This window comes from Anguilla rostrata, chromosome 4 (genome assembly GCF_018555375.3).
Source record: "Anguilla rostrata isolate EN2019 chromosome 4, ASM1855537v3, whole genome shotgun sequence".
NCBI lineage: Eukaryota > Metazoa > Chordata > Actinopteri > Anguilliformes > Anguillidae > Anguilla > Anguilla rostrata.
In genome coordinates, this window is record NC_057936.1 from 4,098,216 (window position 1) to 4,112,894 (window position 14,679).

Consider the following 14,679-nt stretch of genomic DNA (forward strand, 5'->3'; position numbering starts at 1 on the left):
CAACCAATAAAGTGTAGTTTTCTAAACTCAAAGAGCAGATTCACAGATTTACACACACACACACAAACACTCTCTCACAGCACACACAGATTCGCACACACACACACAAACCCTCTCTCTCACGCACACACAAACACTAACTCTCTCTCTTTCACACACACACAGAGGCACTTTTTTCCATTATCATACCCTGTTCATACTCTTGTATTTTTCTATAACTTTTTCATGATTGAGTCCTGATTGTTCACTGCTGATTTGCAAGGGGAATAGCATGGTGGAGCCTCATTTAAAAAGTAATTTAAAACTGACCGTTTTCCAACCCTACGTTAGCATGTACTTTGAACCCACAGTAGTGACTGAGAAATATTGATATATAAGGGAAGTGCAAGTTCCCTAAGAGGCAAAGTTAACTTGAAATAATTAACTTGAAGAGGAATGGAACAGTAGATTCAAAACTTACCAGCGTGTGCCGGTTCAAACTTCAGCTGCATAATTATGACATTACAGGCATGCGCTCAGGTATACAGATGCGCATGTCAGACCGTATTTCAGTCGGCCATTTTCCAGTCCGGCCACAGCACGTAGTTTGATTTGTAGTTTGATTTGTAGGCACGGGGGTCAACGGACCGTGGCACATTTATGCAGCAATGATATCTCATTTCCTGCGCTTGGATACGCAGAGGGTCTCAAACTCCGGTCCTGGATGGCCGCAGCCTCTGCTGGTCTGCTGTGATTTCCTTTCAATCGGCAACCAGCTTCGGGCTCGGAAACAAGGTGCGTAGACCCTTTAGGCAATCGGTGATGTGTATACGAAGCACTTCAATGGCAAAACACATTAAAAACCACCAGACCCGGCAGCCCTCCAGGATTTGAGTTTGGGAGTTCTGCTCTATAAGTTTGCAGTTTGTTTAGCGATCAAATTTGCTGGTGAGTACAGGAACGATGAGAGGATCGTTGTTGAAGTTGTAGTAGCCTTTAGACCTAGTGCCGTCCAACCCTGTTCCTGGAGATCTGCCATCCTGTAGGTTTTCATTTCAACCCTAGTTTGGCACACCCGATTCTACTAATCAGCAGCACCACGAGATCCTTACTTGCTGAATGGTAGATCTCCAGGAACAGGGTTGGGCAGCTCTGCTCTAGTAGTTAAATGAGGTGTGCTTTGTTAGGGTTGGAGTGAAAACCTGCAGGACTGTGGACCAGCTGTTTTTACTCCCGTCCATGTGTCAGTTTTGGGGGGTTCCGGGTTTTACTCAGTGGAGTTACCCAGCTAACGTGTTCATCCTGCTTTGTGAAACAGGCCCCAGTCCTATAGGCCTAGAAAATAGATAAATAAATAAATATGCAGGAGCAAACCGACAAAGTCGAAATCACACATCATGCCTTTTATAGTATTGTTTAAGCATAGTCTATGTTTTTCTCATTAAGGACAAAACATGGCAGCGTTAGTGGACGATGGTTGCTTGGCAATTCGAGTGATTAAAAAAAAAAAATTTTTTTTTAAGAAATAGCACCGACAGAGGTGCAAAGAAAAAATTAAATTAAATAACTCATAGGGGAACGTACTGTACCATGTCAGGTTTTTTAGTGTAGCAGATGGACGTAGCATTTGTAAAGAGAAACTAATATCGCTTGAAATATGCAGTTTACACAAAACTGCAATGACCTTTTAAGGTTGGTTTTGCTGTAGAGAATGCGAGACTATGAAATATCAACCAATCGGAGGAACGGTTATGTATGAGCTGTATGTTCTTCTTGTCCCCGTGCCTCTTTAAATTCAGGTTCCGTTCTCTGTACCGGGCTTGTTTCGTCTTTTTTGCGTTTTCTTCTTAATTTCACTCGCTAGGAGTGGCTGCAATCCGATTGACTGCAATGAAGACGATTTCGTGTGGTTTTGCCGCCCCCTGGTGGTAGCTATTATTTTTCGTCTTACCAGTACAAAAAGAAATCGGTACCATCAACTCAAAGTGATTCTGCCACTGTTTTCCGTTGTTGCTGGGGCGTCGTACAGTCGGTAGCAATTCTGCTTCCAGGTGAAAGAAAATGTTTGTGTTATTCGTTTAACAAGGTTTGAAAAAAAGTGTGTGGTTGCACTGAGAACAACTCATGAATTCGACTGTTCGGGAATACTTTGTGTAAACGGAAATTTGCGTGTATTCATTTGCAGCAGGTCCAGTACACTTACACTTTTGGCCTTTAACTGGCCATCTCATCCAGAGTGGCTTACACAGTCCATTAATGCAGGTGGATATTCACTGAAGCAATTCAGGTTTTCCTACAGTCTGTGCGTAACTGAAGTGCGTAACTTAAGTACAGCATAAGGACAAATCATAATGGTATCGGGGTTATATCTTTTAAAAATAACTCTGTCTGTGTGAGAGTGTATGTTTCCCCCCAGAAACGAATTGAGACGTTATAAATCTGCATCTCAGCGGAAGTATTGCTCACGTCTCCCAGCTGTTCTCCTCATCAATCTCTCTTTTCCGCGCTCACCTCTCGCTCGCGCCTACGGATGGCACTGATTGATCGCTCTGATTAAAACCAAATCATGTCGGCGAAAAGGACCTTCTTCCGTTTCCTTTCGACGAACAAACAGAAATGATTGTAATCTTGAGGCTGCCGATTGTATTGACAAGTTTTTTTTTAAGTTCTCACTTTGTTGCCTTTGTGTACACCCCATCCCTGTTAGCGCGCGTGGGAAGCGTTCTCAAACTTGGCTTTACGAGGGGAATTGGCTGTAAAAATTGCTATGTTTAGTGGCCCAGAAAATGTGCTGTCAAAGGTGGATGTACTGGAATGATAGTTTGTGGGTGGTATTGCGGCTGAGAATTGGGTTGATTCTGAGTGGGGTCAATGTACTACTGGACTCTCGTGGTTAATTAATGTGGGTTAAGTCATCCTTGTACTCGAATACCCTGGAGGAATCCCTCTGTGTGTGGTCAATAAAGTAGACTTCTGAACTGCCTTCATTGCTCATGTTTCATACTGTCATTTCATATACATCACCTCAAACCACGCACTGTCAAATCAAACGTAAATCGAATCCCCATTTCCATTCAAGCAGACACGCGTACATTACAATATACAGTGTTCTCCACAAAAAGTGCTGTTGGCCAGTACACTCATATATCCATGTTTCTACAAGGAGAACAGCTCTATCTGAGATATGTTTTAGTCACCTTTTTAGTCACCTGTTAAATTCCTGCAAATTACAGGCCATTTTTTAAAAAGAAAAATCTATTTTCACCACAATATGTGGTGCAAAATTGCCAGTATTCTGCAGAAATGTTGTCAATATAAAGCATTCACTACACATTCTTGGGCCTTTCTGGCAGGGACATGTTTTGTTGAAAATTCTTTGTGATTTACAGGAGGGCTCTCACATTGTACCAGCACAAAAAATTATTTGCCATATTTCAAATGATTTGCTGTGTTGCCGTGGACACCCTTGCAGATTTGTATGACAGGATAGATATGTCAGCTGTAAAGAATTCTACAGGACTCAACGTCAGTGCCGTGGGAAGCATAGTGGTTTAGGGAACTGGGCTCGTTACCTACAAGTTGCCGATTTGATTCCACTACTGTTGTACCCTTGAGCGAAGGTACTTAAACCGTGTTGATTCAGTATAACAGTCCAGGGGGTCAGAAAGTAAAACTGCAGCCACCCATAAACTCAGCTGCCTGGTTTCACTAATTGGTCCTACCCAGTGGCGTCACTAGGGTTGGTGACACCCAGTGCGGTCAACTGTTTGTGTCAACTGATGTTGTCGCACGGGGGGGGGGGGATGCTGTTGTATGTTGTCGACCTTGTTAACCTGGTCTGCACCTCCCTAGTGACGCCTCTGATCCTACCTGTCTGAAGAATTGTGCTGCTTAGCAAATCCAGGAGATGGGACCAAAATACTAGGTTGAGGAATTTCACTTGAACTTGGATTATTCCACCACCTGCTTCAGTGTGTATATGCAGCTGGATAAATGAATACTTTGTGGAAAATTGTGTATGTTGGTCTGTAACAGCATGTCTAATAAATGCCAGTAATTTTATGCAATGTAGTGCTTTGAGAAGCTATTTTACAATATACCTTCTTCCAACATCAAGGTTACCAAAACCAGCTAATCTGAAATCAAGATGCAGAACTGGTTCAGGTTCTTCATAGGCCGAGAGAGAGGAAGAGAGAGAGAGAGAGAAAAAAAAATACACGCCTTCCTGTCTGTTTATATAATCATATCTGAACATATTAATACATTTTCGTTTGGCAAGGCCTTAGTTGGAACAGCAGGACACCCAGACTATGTTCCCCAGCACATAGCCATTAAAAAACGTTTTAGGATATGGAGAGAGTTCTCACGGACTGCATCCCCCAAGCGACACGCAGGAAATTCACTGTTCAGAACCAGCCGGCGTTGCTTCTGTCAGGCCGCGCGTTCCCCCCCGCCCCCAAAATGTCGCCGCGCTCGAGAGTCACTCCAATTTCCCGGGAATGCCCTTGATGTTGCACTTTCCTTTCTTCCAAAACCCGGTGATTAGGGGTTATTTTCGGAGGGCCGTGTGAATCGCCGTGGCGACCCCGCGCCCGAAGAACGATGGCGTGCCGCGCGCTTCTGTGTGCGCGACGAGCGGACGACCTCCTCCGTTCAAGTGCTCGCACGTCCGCAGAGACGACACGGATTGTCACTCTCGTCTCTGCAGCCAAGAGGCTAGGCCCTTCCTTTTCATTTTATTTTTGTTCGCGCCGCCCAAAGACAGAGCCCTTCGAAGAGCAGGTTTTCTTTTGAATGCTTTTTTTTCAGAATTCAAAGTCAGTGTAGTTCTAGAACAGTGGTCTCCAACCCTGGTCCTGGAGAGCTACAGGGTCTGCTGGTTTCCAGCGACTCTGCACTTCATGAATCGATTAGAGCAGTTGATTGCACAGTTAACTCAACTCACCTGGTGTCGTGGGTCTTAATTGGGTGCTGATTTTAAGGTGAAAACAAAAACCAGCAGTCCCTGTAGCTCTCCAGGACCAGGGTTGGAGATCACTGTTCTAGAACTCCACTGCTTTCAGTTATCAGTAGTGATTGTTACATCAGCATTAGAATGTTCAGTAATCAAAATTCTAATCGCGTATTGATCTCGCATCTGAAAAGAGTTAACTCAAATGGTTGCATGCATTAAAAACTGCACTCAAGCCCATTTCAGTAGCTAATTTCAAAAGATGTTTACAGGGGAAATATGCAGGCGTACCTCAAAACACAAGCGCGTCAGAAAAATGTGCAGGATAGCACTGTCTTAGCGTAGACTCTTAGCCAAATTACTGTCTCTGCCCAGGAAAAAAAAAAAAAAAGATGTCTTCATTTAATGGGGTCCTGGACGATCTAACTCAGATATGCCTATCATGAGTTTGGTTGGTAATGATTCATGCAGAATATTTTTTTGTCATTTACAGAATCAGCTTAGTCAGAACATCCTAGCCAGGGACTCATTAAAGAGCAAATATTTTGAAGTCCTTCTGGGAAAAAATTAACTCCGGGAATAGGTTTGGTTTGGTATTTATAAACGCGTTGCCAGGTAAAGCCAACAACAGATGTTTTTTTTTTTCCAAGTTGGCACTTATTTAATTGTTCCAAGGAGTTAATTTTGTTTTATAACGGACATGTAACATCATGTCCGTCATCAGATATAGTTACTGTTTACCGGTCTTAATTAAAATCCACTTTTGATACATGAAATAATATTTTCAAAATATATTTCATTTATATATTTCATATATAAATTGCACAGTGGTCATGTTTGCCAATCTAGTGGATTATGAGGGAAAATCTGAGGCCCAAAATGACAAGCCTGAGTACTCATCAATGGTGTGAGATTAGGAGGAGGACTGTTGAGCACAGTTCAAGATTACTCCATGTGATTGGCCGCAGTTCAAGATGACCGTGCATGATTGGTCACCGTTCAAGATTACAGCACGTGATTGGCCGAAGTTAAAGATGACCACGCATGATTGGTCACCGTTCAAGATATCTGCACGTGATTGGCCGCAGTTCAAGATGACCAGGATTGATTGGTCGCCGTTCAACATCACTGCACGCGATTGGCCGCAGTTCAAGATGACCAGGAATGATTGGTCGCCGTTCAACATTACTGCACATGATTGTCCGCAGTTCAAGATGACCACGCATGATTGGTCACAGTTCAAGATTACTACACGTGATTGGCCGCAGTTCAAGATGACCACGCATGATTGGTTACAGTTCATGATTCTCGTGACACCCCCCCCCCCCCACCCCCTGTCTCAGGGGGTACGAGCGGTGGTCAGGTGTTGTCAGCTGCAGGTGCTCGGCGCAAATTAGGAGACAGAATGACGGCCTGGCGCCTGGCCCACAGCACAATTACTGACTGGGGGGGGGGGAAGGGGGATTCTGCGATTTCGGGGGGAAACCAAGCGGACCCTGTCTGCTCGCGAGTCACTGCCCCAGTGCCCCGGCTGAGTGAGTGACAGCCCCGTTTAGTTCCGCCCACAACTTGGGCGAATCAGAGAGGGTCCCGTCCTCATTAGAGACACAACACGGGAATTTAACCCAGGGGTTGTCTCCGCTTAGTTTCGGGTACAGGAACCTGTTAGAGAACGGCGGTGTCACGCTGGCTGTTAAGGAGAGTTGTGTACAGGATGGCTGGGTGTTTGTTTGTTTGTTTTTGTTTTTTGGTCTTCGCCGATGCAGTTTTGGTGAAGGGGCCTTTTCCCATATCGCACCCAGGCTATGGAACTCACTTCCCCCATCCATCCGAGCCTCTGACTCCCACCCCCTTTTCACTTCCCATCTCAAAACACATCTATTGAATATTGTTTATCATTAATCCCCCTCATATCTCCTAGGCTACCTCCCCCCCCCACACACACACACACTTTCACACACCCACACCCACACCCAGTTTCTCTTCCTGCCATTTTGCATCCCTCATTGTACTTTACTGTAGTATTGTCTTACTGTTGTTTATATATTTTATGTTTTTTTGTGTGTGTGTGTGTGTGTGTTTTAAATGTATATGTATATATATATATATATATATGTGTGTGTGTGTATGTATATATAGCTAAGTGTCTTTGGGTTGGATAAAAGCGCTATATAAATAAAATTATTATTATTATTATGAGTCGGTGGTCTTCAATCTCAAGAACCATGTATTATTCTACCACTCTGAAACCGACACTTTCGCTTCGAGAGACATTCAATAAAAATGTACTTCTTTTTTTGGATGGACCGCAACAGTGGGGCCAGCCCTACACACGCGAATGTCTGTGACTGAGTGAGTGACTGAGCGAGTGATGAAGTTACACCATTGGTCGGCTGGATCACGTGTGTTAGGTCCAGCCATATACTAGGTTTTGACCTGGTCTTGTTTTACTACAACGTGTTTTTGTTGTCCAAGACTCTTGTTTTAGGCCTATGTCAAAAAAGTACTTAAACGTTTTTTTCTGCCGGGTGTCAGTTGGATATTGATTCTTCTTGGCATGCACAGCTGTTTCTAAATACTGTGCTCTGAAGAGATAAATCATCCTTCAGTAGACACTGCGTCTAATTAATAACAATTAACAGCTCGTTGCCGTCCAGAATTCAGATGGTGCAATTATGGTTTGAATTAAAAACAGCATACAATGTGGGTTTCCGTTTAGTTCCAATCCAGTTCTGTCAGTTCAGGGAAATTAATTTAAATTCGGTTCCTGAATTTGAAAATTGCCCATAATGTCCTATAAGGATTTTTTATTTATTTTCAGGCTAACGAAGCCGCCCTTTTCTGTTCGCCGTCGCGTGAATAACGGCTTAAATATGTGATTGAGGAGGTCAATGGTTTGGCAGTCGGAGTCAGGCTCGCGCAGATGCCGCGCCAAAAAATAATCGGATCAAGCCTCAATTTCCTGGAATAGGGAGGTCGTGAATTGTTTGATGTAAATGTGTGTGTGTGCGCGCGCGCGCTTGTGTGTGCGCTTCGGCATGGCTTTCTCGTTGTTCCCATGGTAAATCGCGTGGGCATTCTGTTAGAGAACCTTCTCATAACTAATTATTTATGTGTTGCTGATAAACAAGGCGCTGCGGTTGTGTTTCTACGGAGGAGGAGGGGGGGAATCTTCCATTGACTCATTAGGACTCCAGGAGTCCGAATCCTCAGGCTATCTCTGTCTGTTTGGCAGGCGTCATAATGTTTTGGGGGTTTTGGGAAATTATGCGCGTTGCGTGCGTTACTGGTACCTTCCCCGGGAAACATTCCTCAGTACATAATAATATTGCGTGATAATGTGTCTAATGAACACGCACGGCACAGATGCCTGTGCATTGACTGAGACAGGCTACTGTAGTTAATCCAGATGGGCTACAGACGCGTTCTTTACTGTAAAAAAAGCACGAAGCGCTAGATTTCATGCGCAATGATCAAAGATAAGGTCCGCATTTATTTAACAGTATTTATCGAAGCGCTTTTTCCTCCTTAGTCTTGACTTCTAAAAGTGTAATGACGGGAAATGACACCAAGCTAGCGCGGTCAACAACAACGACGTAGGCTAATTCGTAATAGAACTGCCAAAGCACTTTAAATAAGAACTCCAAAATGTCATTCACACGTAAAGTAGTTATGCTTCTTCACCACATATCCCAAAGGGCCATGCAATACTGTAAACACACACGGTATTCTAATCTAAACTAATTTTAAGTGGTATAACACATTAACGTTGACACTTAGAAACCACTAATAGCTCCTCCATTGATTTTTGGATTCTACCCATCTCGGGACAGTGACTAGAATTCCGGTCATTCCCTCTACGGACGCTCCCCCCTTGTCCTCGGGGGATATATTTTGAGTACTACCCCCTCGACAGTGGACCACTGAGCTGTAGTGGTACTGTAACTGTACATATACGCCAGAGTCCCCGATCAGTTTGAAAACAGAGTGGCAAAGCGCGCTTAAGCCCCAAGCTCGCTCTGTGTAAGTTTGTTTCCCGGCTGGACGGATGAAATGCCTTCCGGAAAAAAACGGGACACTGGAACTTTTCAAGGCGTGCGGAGCTAGGGTTGTACCAAAGTAGTCATGTCATGAGCGCAACGAAGCAGGCTTATATCTGTTCTCACCTTACAGTAGCCACCACGGATCCGGCACGTGCAAGGTATGTCTCCGTTCGACTCCATAAAAAGCCATACGTTTGTTTGACGTTATGTTGATGGAAACATTTGTGCATTTTTGGCATCATATTGCAGCCTGTTTTATCCTCGGTCGATGGGTGCTTGCCAAATAGTTTTTGTATGTAATTATTTTAATAAAATATTTAACGTGTTACAAGTTTTAGACAGCTTACGATTGCAATGCTTAAGTGCTACAGTATATATTTTCGACATTGTATCAATTCGCCATTTACTTCTTAAAATGTTATTACTGGAAACTTTCAACAGGAAATAATTGGGTCAACAATTCCATCATTTAAATCAACCGAATGTAGGCTATATGCATGTTTATATACAGTAGGCTTGTTATTATTCTGCGACGTACTAAATGGTAATTATGCTTTTAATAATAACACATAGTAATTATGTTTTATGTAACAGTATTGGCAGTTTATTAGGTGTCACAGAATGAGTTAATCTTAAAGAAAGCAAAAGCTACTGTAATTAGACTCCATTTAATTACATATAATTAAAGGTGTCAATATCTCATAACGTTCATGTATATTTACTTGAAATTAGAGTTACATTCTTATAATTAGCAGACAAACTGCGTCCTCAAGGCTCCTGTCAAATATTTATTGTTATCATCGCTTATGTGTATTGAAAGTCGAACGTGAATTGAACGTGAGCAATTCGGATGCCTTCCGGGGAAGAACGTGAATTGAACAATTGAATTGAACGTGAGCGATTCAATTTTATTTCTAAGTAAAGATATCTCATGACAGGAGCCTTGACAACGCAGTATGTTTTCTAATAACAACGGTGTAGCATTAATATTCAGTTAACCGTTTAATTTGACGAGTTGTGAAAGACCTGAGTTTTGCTCCAAAATGAAGTAATCTGACCTCCGTCTACTGTGACGGAGTCCATCTGGCGGAATCAATGTCAATGCCGCACCAACAGTATAGGAATGTATTCATCTCGCGCTTCACGCGCAGTGCTGGTCTTTTACTCACGAAAGCTTTGGCGGATTGATATTGACCTTCGGGGCAATTGATTGCAAAACGGAGGCCGATATCCCGCCAAGGCTGCAGAATTCCTGGCGCATTTATTTATCTAATTATCTATCTGTCTGTGAATATTTATTTTAAATATGAACCAGGTTTAAAAGGCGACGTTAAGAAATTCGGTCAGTGTGTGCTGAGATGGCCTTACGAACACAGCAGGGGTTCGTCTTGGGATTCCTAATGTTTTAAGATCTCCGAGCAATCCCCATGGCTACTTAAAGACGTTGCCCTTGTAATGTCTATAGCCTGTATTATTGCAGTGATCTGCCCCTCGCTTTGTCAGACTACATTACAGTGGATCCAATTAGTCCAATTAGAATTCAGCAACCAGAGTCCTTTGCAGCTTAGACTGGTACAGTATAATGTCCAGTGATAATTCAACTGAAATAGACTACATGTGAGTCCAATTAGGGGCCATATGTACTCTGTAAGAGTTGATTTAGCGCTGAGCGTTTTAACGAGGGGCAGGCCCGTCCTCGGGTCACTGGTGAAATGCGGGGGTTGCGGGTTCGAGGGCGTTGCTTTCTATCGACGAAGCGTTTTCACGGCCTTGAATCGTCCTCGCGTCTTCGAAGGCCCGACTCCCAGAATCCCGTTCTCAGCCGCGCTCTGCGTTTGGCGACTGACGTCGTTTTCTTAGAACCGTCTCACAATTATTAAAAACATACTAAACGCCCCCCCACCCCCACCTGGACAGGAGCCTGTTTCCCTCGCCATGGAAACCTTTGAGCCATGATCCCTTCCCTATCCGTTACCCTCCCAGCTTTCCTCCCGTCTGGACAATGACGCAAAAACGTATGAAATGTGGGGGGCTGGACAGACTGTCAGACGGTCCTTTTTTCAGAAAAATAAAAATCTATGGCAGCGGAGCTTTTAGCTCCCGAGCTCCTCGTCTCTGGAGTCCAATCGCGCGTCGCATCTGAGGCACGGCTGCAGCAGACTCCTGCCAATCAGGGTGCGAGGCTCACCTCTCACGGTTCTGCCTGACTGCCTCTCAAAGCCTTTTTTACGCGATTCTGATTTATTTGATTTCGTGTTTTTTTTTTGTTCGTTTTTTTTGTTTTTTTTCCGTTGAACGCTTGGACTGCTTGGACCAGGCCGCGTAAGATCTACACGGGGCTTCTTCCTTCGGGTGTTTTAGGGGTACGGTACGAACGGTGCGAGGGTTCGCCGCGCACGTGGTTCCCGTCAGGCTCGCACAAATTCTGTTGAATTGGCAGCTGAGCATTTTGCAGCCGCGGCGGTATTCCAGGAAGACTGTCTGTACCGAGTCTCTGTGTTCAGAGTCTGCAGAGAGCGGAGGTTTCAAACTCCAGTCCTGGAGTTTGCTCCGCTGGTTTTTCTGCTTTGCTGGTTTTTCTGCTTTCCTTTCAGTCAGCAGCCAAATTAGGCCTTGGAAACAAGGTTGTGTGGACTCTCTAGCCAATCAATGACTCAAACTAAGCGCTGAGCACAAGTTCTGGAGCACATCAAAAAACCAGCAGACCTGCAGGATTTTGAGTTAGAGATCCCTGGCTTACAGCATCAGGCCACTGCCTCGCTGATCTCCCGTAGCTGGAACTGATAAAGCAAGCTCCACTAGCGCAAAACATTCCCTGTCAGAGCAGCTTCATCGCCGAAATATTTTGCTGTGTTCTGTGTTACCTGTTCACCTCCTTGCCGTTCCTCTCTCCTGGTCCTAGTCTCGGCCTTGCCGATCTGTGGATCCTAGCGTTCCGAATCGAATGCGGCCTTGTGACTATTAAACTCGCAACTGCGATCGTAACCGTGATTGAGAAGGCAGCATCTGAGAGGCCACAGACGTCTGCGGCTCTGAAGTGATTCTGATGGCTCTGTCAAAACAAGGGAGAGAGCGAGAGAGAGTGAGAGAGAGAGAGAGAGAGAACAATCGAAGCCTGTAAGCTATCCATCACAGTTGCGTCACCCTGTTGAAGACATAAATTCTGACCCAGTTTTGGGAAGGGAAGGGCGGTGGTACCATAACAATTTTGGCAGCCTGGTGATGTCGTCTGGTTTTTGGTAAAGGCTATCTCTGTAATGTGAAGCTGTGTTTCTCTCGGTGCTGATCCATGGCTTGTCCACAGCACACAGAACGAGCACTGACTACCGGACCATCTCCTGATTAAACCCAGTTTGTTTTAGAACTGGTTCCGAGCCCAGAAATGTCTCCTTGCTCTCGGCCAATCAGCCGCGGCGGCAAGCTGGACTGCAGGTGTCTGGATCCAATTACCAGCTGAGAAACTATGGACTCCAGCTGCAAGATGTCAGAGACAGATTTGGGCTTTGCCCTTCATAAGAGTGTCCGTTCATTGGTCAGATGTGGTCACATGACTAAATTTTTTGCATTCTCTCGCCCAAACTGCAGAATAAACAGATGCAAGCTTCATGATACACCAACACTCTTCACAGGAAAAGGTATAAAATGTCTGCCAAAATAAGTAACTGATTTGCTTGTAAATGTAAATTCTTGCTTGGCTCTTAAAAATGATGTCAGTCCTTCTGTTCCGTTCTGCTGGAAAAATTTTTTGGCAGGGCTGCTTAGAGACCTGTGCTCTGTGTGTCTTTTTGAAAAGCCGAACTCAAACTCCGTCTCTTTAGACTGAGGTGTTGCACGGAGGATCTAAAAGGCACCGCATCAATCTGCTAGTCTACCTACATCAGTGAATCTATTTGTGTTGTGTTCTGAAGACGACGTGGGCTCATCGAAATGAAACTGAGCCGGAGTCGGAGTTTGTTTAGAAAAGGCATGGTTTGGTCTGGGAAAGCTTTCAAAACCGTGAGGAGGGGGCGCTGATATTGGAGTGTTGTGGAGAAGGACCGGGACCAGGACGAGATTCCTTCGCGGCACGCCTTTGCCTTCTCGCGAAAAGAATCATCGCTGACAAGAATGCCCTGACAAGACAGGGGTGGTTATCTTCGAAGACCAAGGTTCCAATTACAGAAAACTGCCGCGCGTTGGATCCAGCACATTGAGCACAGCTGAATCTTCCACTCTCGTCATTTAACGGAGTGTCATTTGTACTGAGGACGGAGTATAATTAGCCTGGATAATTAGCTTCGGTAATCTCTCTCTCTCTCTCACTTCAGTTCGCTGGATCTGATGACAAATCGCAAATGTAAGAGCAGTTACTTTTCGGATCAGAGAGCTTCTTTTTTTTTTCTTCCTGCGCAATTAAGCAATATGGTGGTGCTATTAATGGGCGGGTCAGAAGTGAGAATATTCATAAAGCGTATCATTCTCAGGGAGAGTTACATGCTGAGAAAGATTTCACAAGACTGTTAAACGGTAGTTCTTTAAGCAGAGGTACCATAAATATTTTCTTTTACCATGTAGTACTGTATACATTGTTGGGGGCATAACAAACATTTTTTGCCTGGACAGCATGATGTTTTTTGGGCTGTGTTTGTGGAAACTTGGAGCCTCGCGGTCTGGTTTTCTGTGGAGCCATTTTGTCTGGCCAGCTGATAAATAAACAAAAAACACATTTTGCCATTTTCTCTTCTATTCAATTAAATTTTAAAAAAATGCATCTTGCTCAATTGCTTGAAATCGAACCGTTTTTAGTGATTACATTTCGTGCATCTGGCGGTAATGGAGGCTCTTTCTCAGGCCTCGTCCGCTGCCAGCCTGTTCCCTAAACGTAGGGAACATTTAGGAGGAGAACATCGCGCGCGTCCGTACGCTTCCTTGTTTACGTTGCAGGCCGAATGTGGTCACATCTGTGACGTTTCTCCTGCCTGTTCCCTTCCGTAGGGAACATTTAGGAGGAGAACATCGCGCGCGTCCGTACGCTTCCTTGTTTACGTTGCAGGCCGAATGTGGTCACATCTGTGACGTTTCTCCTGCCTGTTCCCTTCCGTAGGGAACATTTAGGAGGAGAACATCGTGCGCGTCTGTACGCTTCCTTGTTTACGTTGCAGGCCGAACGTGATGTCACATTATCCGTGACGTTTCTCCCGCTAACGGTGCTTAGCCTGCGGCGCTTGTAGCGGCGCTAGTCTATGGCAGTGGCTCTCGAGCTGTCGAGTCAGGAACACCCTATAGGACTGGGGTTACTCAGCCCTGACCAATATGGCCTCTGCCAGGTTTGGTACGTCCTTAGTTATGACATCACACTGGATGTCAGGTATCGAGGCAGTCGAAAAATTCCACAGTGCCAGGGCTGTCTTCGGGCCACAGGCTGGTGTCAGCGATTGTGCAGTCTGAGCCTTCTATCAGGCAGCCAGTGGGGCTTTTTTGTTGGCCATTTTACAAAGGAAATCCAGGAAATTGCATTAGAGATAAAGCTTTAAAAAAGGCACTCAAAAAACAGGGACGCACAATTCGAGAAGTTGGAATGTACTGTACTGCCTTGTGAAGCATGTAAGGTTAACGAGAAAAAAAAAATCTATACCCCGGCAAGCATTTAATTGGTGTTGTTTTTTTCAGCATTAGTCTCATTCGCAAAAAAAAAATTATTTATTTATTTATTTATTTTTTTTTACT

At 44.5% G+C, this 14,679-nt stretch overlaps 1 protein-coding gene across 5 annotated transcripts in view; it reads left to right on the plus strand.

Annotated features, from left to right (window-relative positions):
* The first annotated feature begins 459 nt into the window (after positions 1 to 459).
* LOC135252252 (thromboxane A2 receptor-like) overlaps positions 460 to 14,679 on the plus strand; it is a 99,302-nt gene continuing 85,082 nt past the window's right edge. For 2 of the 5 annotated variants that reach the window (XR_010329372.1, XR_010329371.1), the window contains exon 1: positions 8,727 to 9,131. The gene's annotated coding sequence lies outside the window, so the exon portion shown is untranslated. Of the gene's footprint in view, positions 775 to 8,278; positions 9,132 to 12,558; positions 12,609 to 14,679 lie in introns of those variants that run through there. The other 3 variants (XM_064330126.1, XM_064330127.1, XM_064330128.1) reach the window with 3 other exon arrangements.